This window comes from Ovis canadensis, chromosome 25 (assembly GCF_042477335.2).
Source record: "Ovis canadensis isolate MfBH-ARS-UI-01 breed Bighorn chromosome 25, ARS-UI_OviCan_v2, whole genome shotgun sequence".
NCBI lineage: Eukaryota > Metazoa > Chordata > Mammalia > Artiodactyla > Bovidae > Ovis > Ovis canadensis.
This window is the reverse complement of record NC_091269.1, coordinates 32,654-56,942: the sequence shown is the minus strand read 5'-3', so window position 1 is coordinate 56,942 and position 24,289 is coordinate 32,654. Positions and strand designations below refer to the sequence as shown.

The following is a 24,289-nucleotide window of genomic DNA, read 5'->3' as shown; positions in this document are numbered from 1 at the left end:
CTGACCCCCAAACCCCATACCACAAACCCCGAATCATGTAGCCCAAACCCCGAATCCATAACTCAAACCCCGAACCCCAAATCTGGAACCCGAACCCCCAACCCCAAACCGCTAACATGAACCCCAAACCCAAACCCAAACCGCACACCCCTAATGCCTTACCGGAAACGCAAACCCATAAACTGAACCCCAAACACTGAACCCAAACCCCTAACCCATACCCCACACCCTTCACCCCCAACCCAAACCCCAAACCCCTAACCCAAACTGCGAACACCTAACCCAAATTCTAAACCCCGAAACCCAAACCCCAAAACCCAACCCTCAAACCCAAACTCCAAACCCCTGATCCGAACCCCAAACCCCAAACCCCTAACCGGAACCCCAAACCTCAAACCCCAAACCGCACAACCCAAACCCCTAAGCCGAACCCCGAACTCCCAACCCCTAACTCCTAACCTGAACAGCGAAACTCGAAACTGCACTTCACACCCCCATCCCCAAACCCTGAACCCAAACCCCCGAACACCAAACCCCAAACCTCAAATCTTGACCCCCAAACCACAAATCTCACTTACTGAACCTCTATCGGAACCCCCAACCCCGATCCTCGAACCCCAATTCCCTAACCCCAAACCCAAACCCCAAACCCCTAATCTGTAACCCAAAGTGCAAACCCAAAAACAGAACCCCAAACCCCCAACCCACAACCCTGAACCCAAACCCCAAACCCATAACTGGAACCCCAAACCGCGAACCCCTGACCCAAATCCCAGACTCCAAACCCCAAATCCCTAACCCCTAACCAAATCCGCGAACCCCTTCCCCAAACCTCGAACTCCAAACCGCAAACCCGAACCCCGAACCCCGAACCCGAACCCCAAACCCAAACCCAAACCGCGAACCCCAAAACCCAAACCCATAACCCGAATCCCAAACCCAAAACCCCTAACCCGAATCCCAAACCTCCAACCCAAACCGCGAACCCCAAACCCCAAACCCTTCACCCTAACCTCAAACCCAAACCCGAACTGTGAACCCCTCACCCAATCCGAGAGCCCCTAACCTGATCCCCAAACCCCAAACCCAAACCTCAAACCACAAACCCAAACCGCGAACCCCAAACCCTTTACCTGAACCTCAAACCCCAAACCCGAACTGCGAACCCCGAACCTGAACTGAGAACCCATAACCTGATCCCCAAATCTGAAACGCGAACCCCTAACCCGAACCCCAAACCCCAAACCCAAACCGCGAACCCCTAACCCGAACCCCGAACCCCAAACCCCTAAGCTGAACCTTGAACCCCTAATCGGAACCCCAAACTTCAAACTAGAACCACGAACCCCTAACCCCAAACGCTGAACCCCAAACTACAAACACGAACCCTGAACCCGAACCCTAAGTAGAGAGGGGATTCCCCGCACCCGAACTCTGAACCTGAACCCTAACAAGTTGGGGGGATGCCAGAACCCTAAACCTAACCCTAACAATAAAACTCTAACATAAACATAAACTTTTCTGGCCTAAGCCCCGCCCCTTGCTGTCCCTCACCCCCTAAAAGCAAACGAGGCAAAACTGGGACTTGAATGCCTGACCTACAGAGCCAAGTTGGATGTTTAACTGGTTGTCAGCCTAACCGCTTCGCTAGGGAGGATTACTGGGCTTTGTCTTGCTCCCAGGCACTCTTCAAGCCTCACCCCGCCACTGCAGGCTAATAAAGAACTATGGACCCTATTAGCGCTCACTTTAGCTGTAACCCTAGAGCTAATGCCAACCCTAACCGTAACCCGAACCATGACCCTGACCTGAACCCTAACCCAAACCCGAACTCTAAGAAGAGGGGGGGTCCCCGAATTCTAACCTGAACCCGAACCCTAACAAGTGGGGGGGGGGGTTGCCCGAACCCTAACCCTAGGCTTAACAATAAACCTCTAAAATAAAAAAATTTTCTGGTCTAAGCCCTGGCTCTTGCAGTCCCCTGCCCCTTAAAAGCAAAAAGATCAGACTGGAGACTTGAACTCCTGATTTACAGGCCATAGTCTGCCTGCCTAGTGGCCCGTCTAACCCCTATGCTACAGAGGCTTGCTGCTTTCAGCAGGGCTCCCGAACCCTCTTCAAGCCTCGGCCCGCCAGGGCAGGCTAATAAAGAACTATGAGCCCTATTAGGGCTCACTTTAAGCTGTAACCCCAACACTAATGCTAACCCTAACCGTAACCTGAACCCTGACCCTGACATGAACCCTAACCCAAACCCGAACTCTTAGAAGAGGGGGTTCCCCAAATTCTAACCCTAACCCTGAACCTGAACCTGAACAAGTTGGGGGGTTGCCCGGACCCTAACCCTAAGCTTAACAATAAACCTCTAAAATAAAAATAAACATTTCTGGTCTAAGTCCCGCCTGTTGCTGTCCCCCGCCCCCTAAGAGCAAAAGAGTTAAGCTGCGGATTTGAACTCCTGACTTACAGACCATCACCTGCCTGCTCACCAGCACACCTAACCGCTACGCTACAGAGGCTTGCTGCTCTGACAGAGCTCCCGGACCCTCTTCAAGCCTCTGCCCGCCAGGGTCTGGCTCTATAGAATATCATGGCTGTCCTAGGTCATCTTTGCTTTCTATAGTCATAGTTTTATCCCTAAATCATAGACAGATCAGCTGAGAAAAAGCTTGGATTGTCTCGGTGGGGTGGATTTGCTTGTCCTTGTGTTTCACCTGGAGGCAGTCGCGGTCCCGCGGGCCTGTCCTGGAAGGGGGCGTGGGGGTGGGGCGCACCGTGAGCGCGTCGGGGGCGGGGCGAGCCTGGGCGGCTGGTCAGGAGCGCGGCTCACGTGAGCGGGTCTGGGGCGGGATGAACATGGCGGCGCGTCGGGGGCCAGGGCTCTCAGGGCTCGCCATTGCAGCTGGGAATGCTCGTTTCGTGGGCTCCTGGGTCCCCGTCGATTGGCATCCAGCGAGCAGAGCGCAGGGCTGTGGGCCACAGGTAAGGGAACTCAGACTGGGCGGAGCAGGGAACCATGTATTCTGCCCTCTTTGTTTGCAGTCTCGGAGCCGACTAAAATGGCGGTCGCAGAAAAGCCTCGCCTTTGGGGCCAAGGGTTTTACCGCTTTACCCCTTTGCATAAAGCTCAGACCCGCGCGGTTTTCCCAAGCAGCCTAGTGTATTGCTTCCTACAGGCCTGGAGAGGATAACAGGCAGGAAGGCCAGGGGTCTCCAGACAGAGAAAATAGACTGCAAGTGTCAGACGTTTTTTCCTCTCTCTTAAGAGGCCAGAGGAGACAAAAGAGTGCTGCATTTTTTTTCCTCCATCTTGATACAAATTTAAAAGGAGGTTTCTCAGAAAATTCTGTGTTGCCATGACCACTCCTGGCTCCACCTGAATTTAACTTTCCTCAAACCTTGAACTAAGCAATGCATTTTTCTTATGGAAATGTTTGTCTTAAGGTATGCTAATGTACTATGTATTTACCCAAGGCTCTGTCTTCAGGTCAGTTTCCCCTAAAGGCTCAGAAAAAACTTGACAAACCAGTATGTTTTACTCATACCTTGTTCTCTTAATCTATGTGAATGAAACTATATATTTGCTTGGAAATCTGCCTTTCTTCAAGATTCATGTCCATCATTTTATGGCCTGGGATGACTCATCTGCTGCCAATGTTATCTCAATGCATGCTGTGGGTGAGGGGCCTGGTGCCATTCTCTGACACATTGTCTTTCTTTCATTAGCAGACTGCTAGTGGCTCTATAACATCTGGCTAAAGCCTAGCAGGGGGTACTCTTTCTTCCCCCTTTTACTGTCTACGTCAGCAGCTCTCTCGATCTCTTTTATATTTTAATAAAACTTTTTAACAGAAAACCTCTGAGCCATCAAGCTTCGTCACTTGCCCTGGATTGAATTCTCCTCTGGAGTCCAAGAATGCTGGCATCTTTTGTGGTTTAGCAACCACCTTTCAGCCTTTTGTAATTCATATTGAATCTTCATTTCAGATTGAAGATGCATTCCATGGTATTGCCAACTGAAGCCTTTTCATCGCTATGGAGTATCTGTCCATGTCTTTAAGGTATTTTTCAGCAATCATGTATCATTTCCAGTGTGCCAGTCTTGTTATCCTCATTCTGTCCATAGCAAAGTCTTTTATTAATGTTGACATGACTGAAAGGGAATCGTTTGTTTAAATTCCTTTTCAGATTGTTATTTGCTGGTGTATACAGATAACACTGTGTCATCATCCATTTGTATCAGTTTGGACAGCTTGATAGTTGTCTTTAGTTTCTTTAATTTCTCATAATTTAAGATGACCCTGGCTCATATATTTACAGTCTCACCCCTAGTCTCAGTCATTTCTTCAAAGAACTGTCCTTTTTTTAATCATTACATTATTTTTGACTGTGCTGGGTCTTTATTGCTCGTTTGTCTAGTTGTAGTGAGCAGAGGCTACCCTCTAGTTGCTGTGCCATGGCTTCTCATTGCAGTGCTTTCTCTGCCAGAGCTTGGGCTCTGGAGCATGCAAACTTCAAGAGCTGTTCAAGGGCTTCGTTGCCCCTGGGCGTGTGGAATCTCCTACACAGGAATTGAACCCATGTTCCCTGCATCGGTAGGCAGATTCTTTACCACCGGGCCATTGGAGATGTTTCCTGTTCCCTTTTATTAGAGAATGATATTTAAAACATACATGTAGGAGCTCAATATGCTCAGCTGACAATACATGGATATATATATATACATGTATTCCAGCTCACCTTTGAACATATTCAGTTAAAGGTAATTTGTGATGTCTCCAACCTGATCCACCACGACATGGACATTGTAACGTTTCCTTTTGTTTATCTGTAACTTTGCATTCCAATGGTAAGATACCTGGCTTCCACCGCTTGTCATACACAGAATTCAGTGCTTGTCCCACGTGGTTACTGAAAAAAAAACTGTCAGATTGTCTTTCAAAGGGGGCTCTGCATGCATTGCACCAGTATCTTGAGTATGTTTTTGTATGATAGTTTACTATCAGTATACCCTCAGTGGCCAGGTGTCTATTTCAGTCGCTACCAATTATGAATGGGCTTGTTTGCTCTAGTGTTCTTGGACAATTCGAATACAGTTTCTTTGTCAGATATGCATTGTTTTAGGAAAACAGTTTTATTGATTGTTGGCTGTGTTGCATCTTTGTGTGTGGGCTTTTCTCTAGCTTTGGTGAGCATGGCCCATAACTAGTGGTTTGCAGGCTTCTCACTGCAGTGTCTCCTCTTGTTGAGGGGCACAGGCTCACGGGCTTCAGTGGCTGCAGCATGTGAACTCGGCATCGTGGCTTCCAGGATCTAGAGCACAGGCTCGCTCGGCTGTTGTGGCACACGGGCTCCATAGGATGTGGGATCTTCCCATCCTAGGGATCGCACATGCATCTCCAGCACCGGGGGGTGGATTCTTTACTATGGAACCACCAGGGCATATTTTAGATTCTAGTTTTCCACACATGTATCTAGTGAAAGAGGCCAGGATCAAGAGGCATGGCAGCTGGGAATCCTCAGCCCCAGCTCTGGTGTGCTATCCAAAGCTCTGGGGCCTTTGGTGAGCAGCTCAGCTTCCCTGGGACTGTTTCCTCCCATCAGAAATGCCCTGCTTTTGGACTGTAGCCCACCAAGCTCCTCTGTCCCTGGGATTTCTGAGACCAGAGTACTGCAGGTGGTGCCATTTCCTTCTCTGCTGCTGCTGCTGCTGCTGCTGCTGCTGCTGCTGCGTCGCTTCAGTCGTGCCTGACTCTGCGCGACCCCATAGACAGCAGCCTACCAGGCTCCTCTGTCCCTGGGATTCTCCAGGCAAGAACACTGGAGTGGGTTGCCATGTCCTTCTCCAGTGCATGAAAGTGAAAAGTGAAAGTGAAGCCACTCAGTGAAGTCGTGTCCGTCTCTTAGTGACCCCGGGGTTGCAGCCTACCAGGCTCCTCTGTCCGTGGGATTCTCCAGGCAATGGTACTGGAGTAGGCTGCCATTGCCTTCTCTGATTTCCTTCTCTGCAAGATAGCGTTTTGAAGATATTTTCTCCTGGATATTGCTTTTGATGAAGGAAGGGGGATCCCTTTCAGGGCTTGAGAGTGAGTTCTTGTCTGACACTGGGCAATGAGTTGTCTGAGGAGAGGAGTGCTGTCCAAGCGAGAGGCTTTATTGGGAAGGGCTGCCAGGGTGGAGGGCAGGAGGGTGAGGGAAACGGAGAGAACCACTCTGTCATGTGGCTCACAGTCTCAGGTTTTATGGTCATCGGGCTCATTTCTGGTTTGTCTCTTGCCAGGCATTCTGAATTGGGATCCTTCTTGGGGGCACACGCATCACTCAGCTGAGATGGATTCCAGCGAAGTGGATCCTGGGAGGTTGGTAGGACCTCTGAACTGGAGCCTCCCATCTCCTGACCTCTCCAGAATTCTGGTTGGTGGTAGCTTGTTCGTTCCTTGTTCCTTCCCAGGACCTCCTGTTGTAAGATGATTCCTGCAAGTGTTTTCTTTTCTCTGTTGCCTGGCCAGGGTGGGTGGTCCGTGGTTCATTTAACAGTTTGTTTTTGGTTCTCTCGAGTAAGGTCCTCCACAGGGTAAATGTATGAAATGATAAAAGGCAATGTTTTAACTAATTTGTATTCATAATTTGGTAAGTTGGCTTGTTTTGTGTATGTTAGACCTGATCACCAGACCGAAGGTCATGTAGAACTTTTGCAGTTTTCTAAAATTCTATAGTTTTTAAAATGGAGTTACCTTGTTGCAAAGTTTGTGTTTATGTTCATATTTTTTTAAAGTTATTTCTTTTTAGTTGATTGATCATTGCTTTACAATATTGGTTTGATTTGTCATACATCCACATGAATTAACCATAGGTGTACCTATGTCCTCTTACTCTTGAATCTCCCTCCCATTTCACACCCATTCCCACCACTCCAGGTTACTACTGAGCCCCAGTTTGAGTTCCCTGAATCATACAGCAAATTCCCATTGGTTGTCTATTTACAAATGTAGGTGTACCTGCACCCATGCTGCTCTCTCCATTCATCTCACCCTCTCCCTCTTGTTCTCCACCCTTGTCTGTAAGTCTGTTCTCTATGTCTGCACCTCCATTGCTGCTCTGTGAACAGACTCGTCAGTACCATCCTTCTAGATTCCATGTTTTTCTCTCTTTGACTGACTTCCCTCCCCTTTATTAGAACAAACTCAAATGTGTTCCTTTTTATGGCTGCATTCCATGCAGGCTCTGATTGTTCCTTAGCCATGTTTTGCAGAGGGTCATGGAGCTATTCTGCTCCATTTCAGTTTGGGCTTCCAGTCTGAGTGCTCACAGCAGAGCTGCTTCTGGGTGAGCCCTCTGAGGTCTGTGATCGCCGGGCTGCCCGCTCTTCTCTTGTGGCCCGCAGGGGGCGCCAAAGGCCCCTCTGACCCGCGGGCGCAGGACGCTTTGCCTTTAGACTCTGCTCCGTGAGCAGCTGGCGGGAGCTTTGTCTCCTCAGGACCATCAGGGCTCAGGCTTCTGGATAACAGGGCTGCATCCAGGCTGAGAGGAGCAGGGTTGCCTCAGTGCCCACCAGCAGGGAGGCGCTGCAAGAGCGAAAAATGAGGATGGAGTAGACGTTTCCTGTGTCCAGCTGAGGGCTGACTGGAGGTCCATCTCAGAGGACTCAGGGGGAAAGAGCTCCGTGTGCAAAGCGGTGGGTTTTCAGTTAGATTTGCCTTAGATGATGTAGAGGATGAACACTGATGTTCTTCCGTGTAGGTGGCCATTTTCCTGTCACTGTTTCTTGAGAAGACTGTCCTTTCCTCTTCGCTCGTTCCTGGTTTGATTTTCAGGAACTGACCATGTACAGGTGGGTTCGTTTCTGGGCTCTCTATTCTCTCCTGGAGTCCATGTGTCTGTGTTCCTGCCAGTTCCTCACTGTGGTGGTCACTACAGCTCCGTGATGTAGTTTGAAGAGGGATAGGAAGATGCCTCCAGCTGTGTTCCTCTTTCTCAGAGTCTTTTTGGCCGCTTAAGGTCCCGTTCAACAGTAGCAGTCTAATATGAGGAATACTTCTATTTCTGTGAAAAATGCCATTGAATATTATTTTGTGATTGCAGTCCGTGTATTTGTTGATGACTTTGGTTGGAATGGACCTCTTAATTCCTCATTGTTCCAGTGCATGAGCGTGGAACAGTTTTCTGTGTATTTGTGTTTTCTTTGGTTTCTTTATCAGTGCTTTCTAGTTTTCTGACTACTGGTCTTTTATGTTCTTGATTAAGTTTGTTGCTAGATGTTTTATTTAAGTGGGATTTTCTTAATATTTTTTTCTGATTGTTATTAGTGTGTAGAAATGCAAGTGATTTCTGGACTGTAAATGGTAGTATTTTATATGATTGTAAATTGATCCGAAATGATTCCGCTTTACTGAATGTAGCCTAACAACTTTTTGTGAAGTGATGTGGATCATTTTATCTGTAAGATCTGTTTCTCCTGCAGTAGGTCATCCAGAGGACCCAAGACATGGTGGTTACTAATAGACTTCCCACAGTACTTCTTCATTCCACGTGGACTCCTTCACGGGCAGTGAGCATCGCAGCTTCCCTTGAACTTCATCTGGGTAAGTCTTGGCCTGTATCAGAAAGTTTCCTGCCTGTCTGCTCTAAATTTCTTTTGTGGTATTGACATGGTTGTTTTGAAACCTAGTATACTTTCCAGTCATTTAAAATGTACAGAAAATGCCTAGCAATGGGAACAAGTGCTAGCATTTGCCACATCATCTAAAATACTCTATGTGTTTTATCCAAAATGGGTGCCTTCTTCAGAACCAGCACATAATCTCCAAAATCAGGAAATCATATGGTATCTACATTATAATGTAATCCACCACCCCACTTCCACTTTTAGCAATTGTTCAAATGTATGAATATATCTTTTGTTTCCGTCTTCATCCTTTTTTCTTTATTTAGAGTGTTACTGAGATTTTCAGTTATTTGGACAAACTTGATGGATTGAAAGCAGACATGGTGAATAAGGGTTCTGGGTGGCCTTTCCTATGTGGATTTTTTTTTCACTGAAGATGGTTTTAATATTTATTCATGTTGTAACATGTATGAATCCTGCATTCTTTCTCCCCCCATAGTAATTAAAAATAAGTAATATGCCATTTACCGTTTAGATATTTGTAAGCATACAGTGTTGTAGCAGACAACCTTTTCTTGTTTTGCAAACCAGTTTAATAATGTGCACCTTGTGCGTGCTTTGGAGAAACTCAGGAAACTGAGTCAGTGACTGAAATGGCCCAAGATATCACCTCAGATTCCATCTTCATCTGAAAACAAAACAGGCACTTCCTGGTGGTCCAGTGGCTGAGACTGGACACTCCCAAAGAAGGAGGCCCAGGTTCATTCCCTGATCCAAGAACTAGATCTCCCATGCCACAACGGAGAATTTGCATGTTGTAGCTAAATATCTGGCTTGCCTCAATGAAGGTTGACCTGGCGCAGCCAAATTAAAAAAGAAACATTAAGAAAATACAACCAAAGGAAAGGAAGGGTATGGTTGTTGTGCAGATTTATGGCTTAGCTTTCCCTATCGATAGAAAAGAAAAAAGAGTTTCAAAAGACTGTGTCTCATCCTTCTATCTGTCATATAGAGAGGATTCCTTTGAAATGAGATTTCTCTGGTAAATGTGACTCACAGAAGAGCTGTCTTGAACTTGGGTTTCAGAGATGATCATGTGTCCTGTAAAAAAATAAAAGTTAATTGGGTCCAACTAATCCTCATGCTGAGGTGGTATATTTTGTGGTAGCATTTGCTCCCCTTCACTTTGGATGTATCCCCATTTGTTTACACTGTCATCTACTGAAGACATCCTGATATTTGAAAGTTTTTAGTTATTACAAGTAGAGCTGTTGTATATAATCATGCGATACTTTTTTGTCTGGACATGTTTTCAAAGCTGTTTAGTAAGTGCTAGACATGTAGTATTCAGGTCACAGGAGAGCCTTGTTTAGCTGTGGAAACATCCAGCTATGTTTCTCTGTGGCTTGTGGGATCTTCTGGGGTAACAGATCGAACTAGAGTGTCTTGCATTGTCAGGCAGATTCTTTACCACTGAGCCACTCGAGAAGCTGTGCCCTACCCCCTTTTTTTGAGTTTACTGGATCTAATAGGTGTGCAGTGCTACCTCACTGTTATTTTAGTTTGTAATTTCCTAATGATATGTGATTTTGAGTCTTTTTGATAGGCTTATTTACTATCTTTATATTTTTGTAGGCCAGATGTTTAGGTGTATACATTTTTTATGAGATTGTTCTAGATTTTTTGGTATATTTGGAGTACAATCCTTTATCAGATATATATTTTATAAATATATTTTCCTTTGGCTTGTGTTTAAGTTTTGTGAATAAGGTTTTTCACAGTTTAAATTTCTAATTTTTAAAGTTGATGTTATATATGTTTTATGTCCGTTTTTGGATAGACTTTAGTGTGTTGTTGTTGTTGTTAAATTTTATAAGCAGAAGTGAGGTACCGTAGATACAGTTTTAAGTTAAGCTGAGGTACCATAGATACAGTTTTGCCTTTTGTCTGTTGAGAAGTTTGAGTGAGTTTGGTGTACACTGTAACATTATGTCTACATTCATTTGACTGGATATAGCTTCCAATTATTTGTCTAATTGGTTTTGGAGATATCACGGGAAGTCAGTTTTTCCAAGGGAAACTGAGGTCCATGAAACATGAACTCTTTTCGATCGGTCGGAATCACTCTCTGCTATTTCTGACAGATTTGACTTGTTTGGATATCTCATATGAGTGGAATCACAGCACGTTTGTCTTTTCTTGGTCTGGTTTATTTCACTTAATCTAATGACCATAAGGTTTGTCCACATTGTCGCATTGTCAGAATTACTGACTTTGAAGGGCCGAATCAGATTCCATTGTGTGTATACCACAGTTTATTCATGGAATTGGCTGCCATGGACACTTAGATCACTTCTGTTTGTTTGCCAGTGTTGAATCATGCTGTTGTGAGTATGACGGAAGAAGTATCCATTTTTTCAGCCCCCTTTCCCAATCCTTTTGGGTACATAGCATGAATTGGAATCAAACTATGTATTTATTCCACGTGTTCGTTTTGGAGTCATTTCTGTAATGTCTTGCAGAGTGACAGCACCATTTAATGTACTTTTTTGTATGGTGGAATACCGTTCAAGCTTCTGAATATACCTTGTGTTGCATATTCAGTCTCCCACCAACGGACACTTGAATGAGTTCTACCTTTGAGCTATCGTGAATGTCACTATGAATATTTGTGTACCAGTTTTTGTTTGAATTATTAACAAATACATTACTATATATAAAAGAAGCCACAAGGACCTACTGTACAGTTTAGGAAACTATTAAATATCTTATGATAATGTATAATGGAAGAGAATCTCAAAAGGAATATATGAAAAGCACATAATAACCATGATATTTATTGTGCCAACACTATGAGTTATTATAGCACTACTCAACGTGTATTTATACATGTCACTAAAATATTCACATCTGTAAGGATATTATAAAAAATTATATAAAAAATCAAGAATTCAAACAGAGAATAAATAAACTTCCTGTCATTGCTCATCATCATTTATACATTCATACTACCTGCAACACTCATTGTATAAGTGCTGGACTAGCAATTGACATTCTTGTAAACCAAGAGATTGTGAAGGTGTAAGGAAATATAACTTATTGAATTCCTTAATGAAGGATTATAGAACTCTATGTCCATGAAGTGAATGAAATTCCGTTTTATTGAGCCACATTCTTACTAGAGTGATGAGCCTCCACCCCACCCAACGTTAGTTCACAATGAAATCCTGCAGTCCTCTGGCCTCAATGTCTGCTTCCTGCTACCGAGAAAGAAAAGATGAGGAAGTCCTGACAAAACCGATGCTATTTTTCTTTTTCTGATTTGTATTTTATCTCAGGGCTTGGCAAAAAGAGGGCCCAACCTGTTTTTAGAGTTCCATCCCAAGGGTTCCTCCGGCATGTTCCCTATGTTGACAAACTGCTGATTATTTTCAACAAAGGACAATGATCTGCACTTCACTATCTGTTGCTTGAGCTGGAATAGTGGGCATCCCTTGAAGTGCAGTCCTTCATGCGGAAGTAGGCATCCCTGAAGCAATAGTATAAGAGGAACACATTTATCATGTAGACATCGCATCCCATGCATTTGTAATAATTTTTCAGTTATACCCGTCATCATCAGAGGAACTGACTTGTCCCAGTAATAATGAGAGTACCCAGTATCACAGTTCCTTGACTTATGAGTAGTTCCTATGAGTACCCTTATGAGTACTTCTTCCAATGTTGTTTCTCCTACTTTGGTCATGAACAGTAGAAGCTGATGGCAGTGGTCCTTGAAATGTATGTCGATTCCCAGGTGGCACAGTCAGTAAATAATCTGCCTACCAGTGCAGGAGGTGGAAGTGATGTGGGTTTGATCCCTGGTTCAGGAAGATAACAATTCATACGAATGTTTTATGTGAACCAGTTTGATACTCATGAGTTTTTTCTTCTGTATACAGAAAAGCAAATGCTGTTCAAGGACACTGAAAGAACCCTGATTTCGAAAATCAGATCTGTATTGTGAACAATGCTTAGATATCCGTGAGTCGAAGCATAGTATTATGCCTATCATCCTTGTATTTCCCTCAGTGAAATATGTTGAGGAAAACTCTTCATTCATGGTCTAGATTCACGAAGAAGCTAAATAGCATTCATCCTTTACGTTGACAACTGTGAATTTAAATCTCCTGTGAATCCTATGTGACAACCACACATACCAACATGAGTTATTAGTATTATATCAATATTTTTAGTCCTATTGTATGTCAACTAAAAAAATCAATATATAATTGTACATGAAGTCAAGACATAAAGTCAGTGCAAATACAAAATGTTCCATCCTTTGAGAAAGGGAGAAAAATATCTCTGTGCTTAGCCTATTGCATTTTATGTATTAGATCCTTAAGTAGTTTATTCACCACACCCTATGAATGATTCACAAATCTTCAGAGAAGAAAGGGTCATTTCTCTTAAACAATGAGTAGTTCAACTCTTCTCAAAGCAAAGTCATAAGTGAGTCTAATTTTGCGTGAGACCATGAAAACTCAGTGTTTTCATTATGCTTGTGCTTATGATGGGAGGAGGTCTGAGAAGGCACTTCTGAAGGATTATTCATACCAGTCGTTCTCATATGTATTGAGTCTTTAAAGGTCGAATCACCGAGGTGTTGCTTCTACACTTGTACTAGGCTGAGCAGCAACATTCCCTTTCTCCCTAAGTGCAGTAGACGTCTGTCTTCTGTCCTCTGGAGTATGTATTGCTTGAGCTCACCACAGCCTAGTAGATGGAAATCGTCAGGATATTCTGGAAACCCTTTTTATTTCAGTCTGTTCAGGAGGTTACCACTGCTGCAAACCTCTGGATTTTACCATGCACTTTTAACAACCTCAGATGAAGGATACAAGTCAACACTGGTGACAGCCACGGGCTTCCATGGCCTATCCGTGATTGTTGGCTTTGCTTTCATAATCATCCTGTTTCTTATACCAACTAAACTGTCACTGTATTTTTTAATTACCATTTTATCTTTGATGGTTTTTAGATCTATTATGGATTTTCCTATATATCTTCACTCATCGGTGAGGGTCTTATGTTAGTAGTAGTTACGACAACTGACTTCCAGTCAGTTAGCTCTGGCAGAATAGAAAAAAGAATGACCCATTGTATATTATTAATATTATGTATCAATATATTATTCGTTTTATTGTTTGCAGTCATCCACTTCCAAGTTTCCGAAATAAACTTTCAGAAAAATCACATCCTTTTGAATGTCCGTTTGACTGAATAGGAGCACAGAAATGCTATTCCATAAAATTGTTTACAGTTTCCATTCCGTTCCTCCTGTTTGATGTAGATATTGGCCTTTGGTTCTATCACTAGCTTTGCAAGTAAAAAAAAATTAATTAGAGCTCGTATGGTAATTTTACTGTTAGCAATAAGTTTAGCATAAAATGAACACAGAAGAGGTTACAGTAGACCAAATACGAAAGTCAGTTTAAAAGAAAACATAGTGTTGAATGTTTACAGTAGGAATATAGTTATGAAGTTCCTTTATTATTATTCTATCCTTTCTGTTTCTTTTGCAGGGGTGTTAATGTACAGATTCCAGTACTATGGCTAGAGTGAATAATAGTATCATTATTCTTGAGAGCAACTCTACTAAGTCTTCACGCGCATGTCACTCAAGGTTTTTTAATACCTATTATGTTAGTCGTGTTTGTAGTTTGTGAAGTCACATAAGTTGCATTCATTCAAGCTATAGTATCAAACAGCAATGGCATCAGTTATAGATGTGAATCGATATCGAATGTGAATCCATTTCACTGTGACAAGTTATTATTGTAGATATTCTATTCATGCCAGTAACAAAGCTGTGCAGAAATAATACAATGTTTATTAAAAAAATAAGATTTACTAATTTGTTTTTTTATTCTATTTCTTTTAAACAGATTTAATGACAACAGGCTCAACTTTTCATTCACTTGTATGACTATGAGCAGTTTGACCAAGTTGAAGAAGATGACTCGTTTGTAGTCTTCCTCATCAGCTCATTCCATCTACTGGCTTTAAAATCATTTAGTACAGAGCTCACCGTCTAGGTGTTCATCCAGTGTTTTGTTTGCTTATCATGCAGGATCATTTTAAAAGGAAAAGTATGTGTGTATGAGTTAGAGCTCTGATCCCAAGAGTCCATGTAGAAGCTTCCCCTGAGAAATGTATCGTTTTTGCACCAATGCTACTGACATGTGTGAATGTGGTATACCACGCGTCCCAATAAGTGTAAACAGCTTCACAGGCTACTTATTTGAAATGACCAGTACTCATGACATTCCATTCAACTGAGGACTAAATATAGCCAACGTAGGCTGTGTTTGCCAAATAGACTTTGAAGTATTCTTCACACAGTCCTTCATCGACGCCAGTTTTCAGATCGAAGAAACCCTTGCTCCATGAAGTTTGTGAACACATATACTCATGTTTTGTTTGAGATTTTAAAGTCATTCTTCAGTTTTGTTGGAGGAATGGTTCTGTATATGCCCCGTGGATCCCCAAATCCACTGATGTTCATGTGTCTTGGGGCTTCCCAGGTGGTTCTAGTGGTAAAGAACATGCAGAACATACCCATGCAGGAGACATGGGAGGTATGGATTCCATCCCTGGGGCAGGAAGATCTCCTGAGGGAGAGCATGGCAACCCCCTCCAGTATCTTTGCCTAGAGAATCTCATGGAGAGAGGAGCCTGGTGGGGCCTAGTCCATATGATCCCAAGGAGTTGGACACAATGTAAGTGACTTCGCACAGCACATGATTCGTTGTCATAGCTAATATAATGGAGATGACATAAAAAGAAGCACCAGCGGGCGAAAGTCAATATCCATCACTTTTAAACTTTGGAATGTATTGTGATATTTTACATCCATATTTGTATGACTTGATAGTTGGAGAATCGATGCATGTGAAGGCCTGGTTGTGTTATATGTATGTTGAGGGAAGATATATTTTTATGTGGTTTGACATATAGGTCCCATTTCATTCGTAGACATATGCATACTCATCACTTATCATCATTTTTTTTTGAAAAGACCATTGTTTGGAAAGGTTGTTGTCTAACCATGAAAGATGCTTGAATTCTTGGGCTCCTTAGAGGAAGAATTCAACCCGGGGCCAGTGATGAGGCTTGATCAGTCAGAGCTTTTGTGTCCCAACGTTTTATTAAAGTATAAAAGAGAGAAAGCTTCTGACATAGACATCAGAAGGGGGCAGAAAGAGTGCCCCCTACTCATCTTTGGCTGGATGTTATCTAGCTACTAGCAGTCTACTCATTAGAGAAAGGAATGGCAGCAGACCCCTCACCCACAAGATATATGGAGATGACCGTGGCACCAGGTGAGTCATCCTGGGCCATAAAACGATTGATATGAGCAAATGGATAGCTTCATTCACATAGATCAGGAGAAGCATGTATGAGTAACGCATATTGGTTTGTCAAGTCAGTTCTGAGCCTTTAGGCAGAACCTACTTGAAGATAGAGTCTAGGGTAAATACATAGTACATTCACATAGCTTAAGGCAAACCTTTCCATAAGAAAAATGCCTTGGTCAGCTCAAAGTATGAGAAAAGTGAAGTTCAGGCGGAACCAGGTGTCATTATAGCAACACAGAATTGTAAGAGAAAACCTCTTTTTAAATTTGTATCAAGAAGGGGAGAAAAGATAACAGCTTGTTTCCTCCTGCCTCGGAAGTGACAGATAACAACTGTCTGACACTTGCACCCCATTTCCTCCCTTTGGAGACCCCTGGCCTTCCTGGCTGTTACCCTCTCAGTTTCATTCATTGAGCGTTTTCTGCCTTGTGAAACATTGGGCATAGAAGTATGTGTTTATTTAGGGGTATTTCATCCAATTTCATTTAAATGCATATGTGAATTAGAAAGTTTGACATGCTGTTGCTTTGTATACCGATTGGGAAATGTGAGCCTCCAAGCTTAATTTAGTTTTTCATGTTCATTTTTCTTTTTAGGGGTACAAAGAAAAATAATATGACTGTTAAGATCAGCTTTCGTATTTTTTGCCAAATATGAATTGGGATCACATCGATCAGAGATGAGTCTGTGCATGAAAGCCCTAATAACTAATGCTAATTGACTTCACTACCATGGGATGTTTTCATATCTACTGAGGATTTACTTCATGTATTTCGATTTTAACTTTCTGTCTTACAGCCTTGTTTATAGATCAAAGCTATTTGAAATTGTCATCTGGTTTCAAATGGCTTGTGAGGTTATTCATGAGTGGTTTATAAAACCGAATGGATTGTACGTAGCCATACTTTGTTGTCATTCTATGAATTTCAAGAATGTCTGAAGAATGTCTGCAGTTATGCCTTAAAGATTCATACAATTGATGTCCAATATTTATCTCAATAGACTTGCTTTCAATTTGTAGTTTCCTATGCATATGTCTTTCTTTATGGATTTGGGTAGAACTTGTATTGGAACACTGAAAAATCTGTGATATCAACCGTGCTGACCTTCTTTCTGGTGGTCATCATTAAGATTTTCACGCTCACTGTCACTTTGTGCAATGCTATGGATCCTAGTGGAAACAGGTGCTGTTCATCCTACTTTTGTGAAGATTGAACTCATCGTAGAAAGTGGAATTTGTTGAAATATTTATGGTATAAATAAATCTTTTCTATATAATTACCCAGAGTCCTGGTGCGTATTTGATTGCTAAGTTATAAAATGTGTGAGATAGATGTGATCCATCAATGGCGACTGGATAAGTGGTGGAGAGGTATTTTGGTGATGCAAGAGATTTAAATGATGTGATCACAGTATTTATATCCCTTTTATGTGGATAATGGGTCTTGGATCCATGTTTCAAACCTTACAACCTCGTCTTTTGTTATGCATGGGAAGTGTCAAAAATGAAGATGCGGGTAGGTACTTCAAGGGTAAGTATAGGGCTGAGGGCATGACTATGATGTGGGTTAGGGTTATGATGTGGATAGGGGGTCAGGTTAGGGTAGGGTAAAGGTTAGAGTTCGTGGAACAGCCCTCCAAACTTGTTAGGGTGAGGGGTGAGGTGTGAGGGTTCAGGATGAGGGTGAGGGTAAGGATTCAGGGTGAGGGTTCAGGGTGAGGGTTAGGATTCAGGATGATGGAAAGGGTTCAGGGAGAGGGTGAGGGTGAGGGTTCAGGGTGAGGGTGAGGGTTAGGGTTCGGGGTGAGCGTTCAGGGTGAAGGTGTGGGCCTCACATCTGATACAGGATTGTACTCCAAATATACCCATCCCTTCCCTTGAACAGACCTCTCACTATGGGAGCCCTTGGCAGTGTGGAACCCACCGGCCTATAAGCCCTCCAAAAGGACGACTGGGGCCTAGGTGCAAAGGCAATGCAGGAGTGGAGCTGAGGCCAGGAAGGCGCCAGTGGCGTCTGCCAACTTCGCAAAGGCTGCTCCTTCCTGGGTAGGAAGCCTAGCAGCGAGGCAAGTCTGGCCAAGGTTCGCCCAGGGCAGAGCAGGCTCGCGCCAGGAACTCTGCCAGATCGGGCCTCTGAGCAGAGCTGGAGCTCTGCCATCCTGGAGGCGCACTCGGCTCCGCCCAAGCAGGGCTTGCAGCCTAAGGCGGCTGGGCTGCTTCATCTTCCCCCTGGGAGGCTAGATTCCCGAATGCTGTTCACTCGGCTTCCAGGCGCCGGCTCCCTGCCCCTCCGTCCGGTCTAGGATCAGGGGCTGCTTCCCCTGAGCTGGGGCTGTGGGCGGGAGCCCAGACACACAGGGGCAGGCCCCAACCAGCTGCACACGTCTCTGCTCCGAGGAGAGCGCTAGGGAACCTACCTGTGTGAGGCAGCTGCTGGGCGCCCACGGAGTCAGCCTCCAGGTGTGCGGGGCTGCAGACGCCAGCCAGGGGCCTAGGAGCCTCTGATCTCCGTGCGGCTCTGAGTCTGGGCGGCCAAGAAACCGCTGGAGGAGCCCTGCACGTGTCCTTCTCGTTCCTCTGACGGAGTTCTCCCTGCTGGAGCTCTTGACAGTGTGCAAGCCACTGGCCCCAAGACCTCCCCAAGGACGCCTGGAGCCTTGGTGCAAAGGCAAGGCAGGAGCGGAGGTGAGGTCAGGAAGGCGCCGTGGCTTCTCCCAGCCTCGCGCAGCCTGCTCCTTCCTGGGCAGGAAGCCTAGCAGCGAGGCAAGTCTGGGCAAGGCTCTCCCAGGGCAGAGCAGCCTCACGCCAGGAACTCTGCCAGATCGGGCCTCTGAGCAGAGCTGGAGCTCTGCCGTCCTGGAGGCGCACTCGGCTCTGCCCAAGCAGGCTTTAGCCCCACGCGGCTGAGATGCCTCTGCTTCCCCCAAGGAGGCTCACTTCCCCGCATGCTGTTCACTCGGCTTCCAGGCGAGGGTGCTTTGCGCCTCCTGCAGCTCTTGGCTCAGGGGCTACTTGCCGTGAGCTGGGGCAGTGGGCGGGAGCCGAGACACGCAGGGGCAGGCCCCAACCAGCTGCACACCTCTCTGCTGGGGAGGAGAGCGTCAGGGAACCTCCGTGTGTGAGGCAGCTGCTGGGCGCCCATGAAATCAGCCGCCGGGTGTGCGGGGTTGCAGACCCCAGGCAGGGGCCCTGGGAGCCTGGTGCTCTCTGTGTGGCGCTCAGTCTGGGCGTCCAAGCCACCGATGAAGCAGCCCTGCACTTGCCCTTCCCTTCCCTCGCACAGAGCTCTCCCTGCTGGTGCCCTTGGCAGGGTGCAAGACACCGGCCCCTAAGCCCTCCCCAAGGACGCCTGGGGCCTAGGTGCAAAGGCAAGGCAGGAGTGGACCTGGGGCCAGGAAGGCGCCAGTGGCCTCTCCAGCCTCTGGCAGTCTGCTCCTTCTCGGGCAGGAAGCCTAGCAGCAAGGCAAGTCAGGGCAATGCTGGTCCAGGGCAAAGCTGCCTCGCGCCAGGAACTCTGCCAGATCGGGAATCTGAGCAGAGCTGGAGCTCTGCCGTACTAGAAGCGCACTCAGATCCGCCCAAGCATGGTTTGTAGCCGCACGCGGCTGGGCTGCCTCTGCTTTCTCCAGGCGCCTCCTGCAGGTCTTGGGTCAGGGGCTGCTCCCCTGATCTGGGGCTCTGGGCGTGAGCCCAGACACGTAGGGGCAGGCCCCAGCCACCTGCACACGTCTCTGCTCCGAGGAGAGCGCTAGGGAACCTAGGTGTGTGAGGCAGCTGCTTGGCGCCCACGGAGTCAGCCTCCGGGTTTGCAAGGCTGCAGACCCCAGCAAGGTGCCCTGGGAGCCTACTGCTCTCCATGCGGCTCTGAGTCTGGGCGGCCAAGCAACCGCTGGAGGAGCCCTGCACTTGTCCTTCTCTTCACTCTGACGGAGCTCTCCCTGCTGGAGCTCTTGGTAGTGTGCAAGCCACTGGCCCCAAGCCCTCCCCAAGGACGCCTGGAGCCTTGGTGCAAAGGCAAGGCAGGAGGGGAGCTGAGGCCAGGAAGGCGCCAGTGGCGTCTCCCAGCCTCGCGCAGCCTGCTCCTTCCTGGGCAGGAAGACTAGTAGTGAGGCAAGTCTGGGCAAGGCTCGCCCAAGTCAGAGCAGTCTCACGCCAGGAACTCTGCCAGATCGGGCCTCTGAGCAGAGCTGGAGCTCTGCCGGACTGGAGGCGCACTCGGCTCTGCCTAAGCAGGCTTTAGCCGCACGCGGCTGAGCTGCCTCTGCTTCCCCCGAGGAGGCTCGCTTCCCCGCCTGCTGTTCACTCGGCTTCCAGGCGAGGGCGCTTTTCGCCTCCTGCAGCTCTTGGCTCAGGGGCTGCTTGCCGTGAGCTGGGGCTGTGGGCGGGAGCCGAGACACGCAGGGGCAGGCCCCAACCAGCTGCACACCTCTCTGCTGGGGAGGAGAGCGCCAGGGAACCTCCGTGTGTGAGTCAACTGCTGGGTGCCCACGGAGTCAGCCTCCGGGTGTGCGGGGCTGCAGACCCCAGACAGGGGCCCTGGGAGCCTGTTATCTCCATGCTGCTCTGAGTCTGGGCGGCCAAGAACCGCTGAAGGTGCCCTGCAGTTGCCCTTCCCTTCCCTCTCACAGAGCTCTCCCTGCTGGAGCCCTTGGCAGTATGCAACCCATCGTCCCCTAAGCCATCCCCAAAGATGTCTGGGGCCTAGATGCAAAGGCAGTGCTTGAGCAGAGCTGAGTCCAGGAAGGCGCCAGTAGTGTCTCCCAGCCTCACGCAGCCTGCTCCTTCCTGGGCAGGAAGCCTAGCAGCGAGGCAAAGTCTGGCAAGGCTCGCCCAGGGCAGAGCAGCCTCGCGCCAGCAACTCTGCCAGATCGGGCCTCTGAGCAGAGATGGAGCTCTGCCATACTGGAGGCGCACTCGGATCCGCCCAAGCAGGGTTTGCAACTGCACCCGGCTCGGCTGCCACGTATTCCCTCAAGGAGGCTCGCTTCCCCGCATGCTGTTCACTCGGCTTCCAGGCGGGGGCGCTCTGCGCCTGCTGCAGGTCTTGGCTCAGGGGCTACTTTCCCTGAGCTGCGGCTGTGAGCGGGAGCCCAGACACGCAGGGGCAAGCCCCAACCAGCTGCACACCTCTCTGCTGGGGAGGAGAGCGCTAGGGATCCTCCGTGTGTGAGGCAGTTGCTGGGTGCCCACGGAGTCAGCCTCTGGGTGTGCGGGGCTGCAGACCCCAGCCAGGGGCCCTGGGAGCCTGGTGCTCTCTGTGAGGCGCTCAGTCTGGGCGTCCAAGCAACCGATGGAGGAGCCCTGCAGTTGCCCTTCCCTTCCCTCTCACAGAGCTCTCCCTGCTGGAGCCCTTGGCAGTGTGCAACCCATCGTCCCCTAAGCCATCCCCAAAGATGTCTGGGGCCTAGATGCAAAGGCAGTGCTTGAGCAGAGCTGAGTCCAGGAAGGCGCCAGTAGTGTCTCCCAGCCTCACGCAGCCTGCTCCTTCCTGGGCAGGAAGCCTAGCAGCGAGGCAAAGTCTGGCAAGGCTCGCCCAGGGCAGAGCAGCCTCGCGCCAGGAACTCTGCCAGATCGGGCCTCTGAGCAGAGCTGGAGCTCTGCCGGACGGGAGGTGCACTCAGCTCTGCCCAAGCAGGCTTTAGCTGCACGCGGCTGAGCTGCCTCTGCTTCCCCCGAGGAGGCTCGCTTGCCCGCCTGCTGTTCACTCGGCTTCCAGGCGGGGGCGCCCTGCGCCTCCTGCAGGTCTTGGCTCAGGGGCTTCTTGCCCTGAGCTGGGGCTGTGGGCGGGAGCCCAGGCACGCAGGGGCAAGCCCCAACCAGCTGCACACGTCTCTGCTGGGGAGGAGAGCGCCAGGGAACCTCCGTGTGTGAGGCAGGTGCTGGGCGCCCATGAAATCAGCCTCCCGGTGTTCGGGGTTGCAGACCCCAGCCAGGGTCCCTGGGAGCCTGGTGCTCTCTGTGTGGCGCTCAGTCTGGGCGTCCAAGCAGCGGATGAAGCAGCCCTGCACTTGCCCTTCCCTTCCCTCGCACAGAGCTCTCCCTGCTGGAGCCCTTGGCAGGGTGCAAGACACCGGCCCCTAAGTCCTCCCCAAGGATGCCTGGGGCCTTGGTGCAAAGGCAAGGCAGGAGCGGAGCCGAGGCCAGGAAGGCGCCAATGGTCTCTCCAGCCTCTGGCAATCTGCTCCTTCCTGGGCAGGAATCCTAGCAGCGAGGCAAGTCAGGGCAATGCTGGTCCAGGGCAAAGCTGCCTCTCGCCAGGAACTCTGCCAGATCGGGACTCTGAGTAGAGCTGGAGCTCTGCCGTACTAGAAGCGCACTGGGATCTGCCCAAGCATGGTTTGCAGCCGCACGCGGCTGGGCTGCCTCTGCTTTCCCCGAGCGCCTCCTGCAGGTCTTGGGTCAGGGGCTGCTCCCCTGAGCTGGGGCTCTGGGCGTGAGCCCAGACACGTAGGGGCAGGCCCCAGCCACCTGCACACGTCTCTGCTCCGAGGAGAGCGCTAGGGAACGTACGTGTGTGAGGCAGCTGCTGGGTGCCCACGGAGTCAGCCTCCGGGTGTGTGGGGCTGCAGACCCCAGCCAGGGGCCCTGGGAGCCTGGTGCACTCCGTGCGGCGCTGGGTCTGGGTGGCCAAGCAACCGCTGGAGTAGCCCTACACTTGCCCTTCCCTTCCCTCTGACAGAGCTCTCCCTGCTGGAGCCGTTGGCAGTGTGCAAGCCACCAGCCCCTGAGCCCTCTCCAAGGACACCTGGGTCCTAGGTGCAAAGGCAAGGCAGGAGCGGGGCTGAGGCTAGGAAGGCTCCAGTGGCGTCTCCCAGCCTCGCGCAGCCTGCTCTTACTGCTGGAGCTCTTGCCTGTGCCGCACTCAGTAGCCCCTAATCACGACTCCAAACCCCGAACTCGACCCTGACCTCAAAACTCTATATCCCGATCCCGTAAACTGAATGCCAAGCTCGAATCCCCAAACCATGAACCTGAGCCGTGATTCCGTAACCCTAACCCAACCTCAAACCCAAACCCCTACCCCTTAATTCCAAGCCCAAACTCCAATCTCCAAACCCAAACTCCAAACCGCAAACCTCTAACCTCAAAGCCGAACCCCATACCCCAAACCCCATGCCCCTAATCAGAACAAGATACCCCAAACCCCACACCCCAAACCCCTAACTCCAACACCATACCATGAACCCCAACCCATTTACCGAATCCAAATCTCCAACCCCATGCACCAAACTCCCAACCTGAACCAGAATCCCCTAACACAAACTCCTACCTGAACCCTTTACCATAACCCGAAAATGAAACACCAAACGCCTAACCCATAACCTGAACTGCGACCCCCTACGCTAAAACAGAAGCCCCTGTCACTAACCCCTAACCCGAACAGCGAACCCCTTAACCGAACCCCAATCGCCGAACCCCAAACCCCTAACCCGATCTGTGAACCCCTAACTCGAACCCGAACCCCTAACCCGAGCCCCAAACCCAAACCCCGACCCCCAAACCCCATACCGGAAACCCCGAACCACGTAGCCCAAACCCCGAATCCATAACTCAAACCCCGAACCCCAAATCTGGAACCCGAACCCCCAACCCCAAACCGCTAACATGAACCCCAAACCCAAACCCAAACTGCACACCCCTAATGCCTTACCAGAAATGCAAACCCATAAACTGAACCCCAAACCCTGAACCCAAACCCCTAACCCATACCCCACACACCCAACCCAAACCCCAAACCCCTAACCCAAACCGTGAACACCTAAACCGAATTCTAAATCCCGAAATCCAAACCCCAAAACCCAACCCTCAAACCCAAACTCCAAACCCCTGATCCGAACCCCGAACCCCAAACCCCTGGCCGGAACCCCAAACCTCAAACCCCAAACCGCACACCCCAAACCCCTAAGCCGAACCCCGAACCGCCAACCCCTAACTCCTAACCCGAACAGCGAAACTCGAAACTGCACCTCACACCCCAACCCCAAACCCTGAACCCAAACCCCCGAACCCCAAACCCCAAACCTCAAATCTTGACCCCCGAACCACAAATCTCACTTACTGAACCTCTAATCGGAACCCCCAACCCCAATCCTCGAACCCCAATTCCCGAACCCCAAACCCAAACCCCAAACCCCTAATCCGTAACCCGAACTGCAAACCCAAAAACCGAACCCCAAACCCCCAACCCATAACCCTGAACCCAAACCCCAAACCCATAACTAGAACCCCAAACCGCGAACCCCTGACCCAAATCCCAGACTCCAAACCCCAAATCCCTAA

At 48.3% G+C, this 24,289-nt stretch overlaps 1 long non-coding RNA gene across 1 annotated transcript; it reads left to right on the top strand.

Moving 5' to 3' along the window:
• Positions 1 to 2,815: 2,815 nt before the first annotated feature.
• Positions 2,816 to 16,705, top strand: LOC138430436 (uncharacterized). Its single transcript, XR_011253164.1, has 6 exons — positions 2,816 to 2,982; positions 3,988 to 4,061; positions 6,281 to 6,414; positions 8,462 to 8,582; positions 14,536 to 15,369; positions 16,605 to 16,705. It is a non-coding gene; the product is annotated as an uncharacterized lncRNA (long non-coding RNA).
• Positions 16,706 to 24,289: the final 7,584 nt, after the last annotated feature.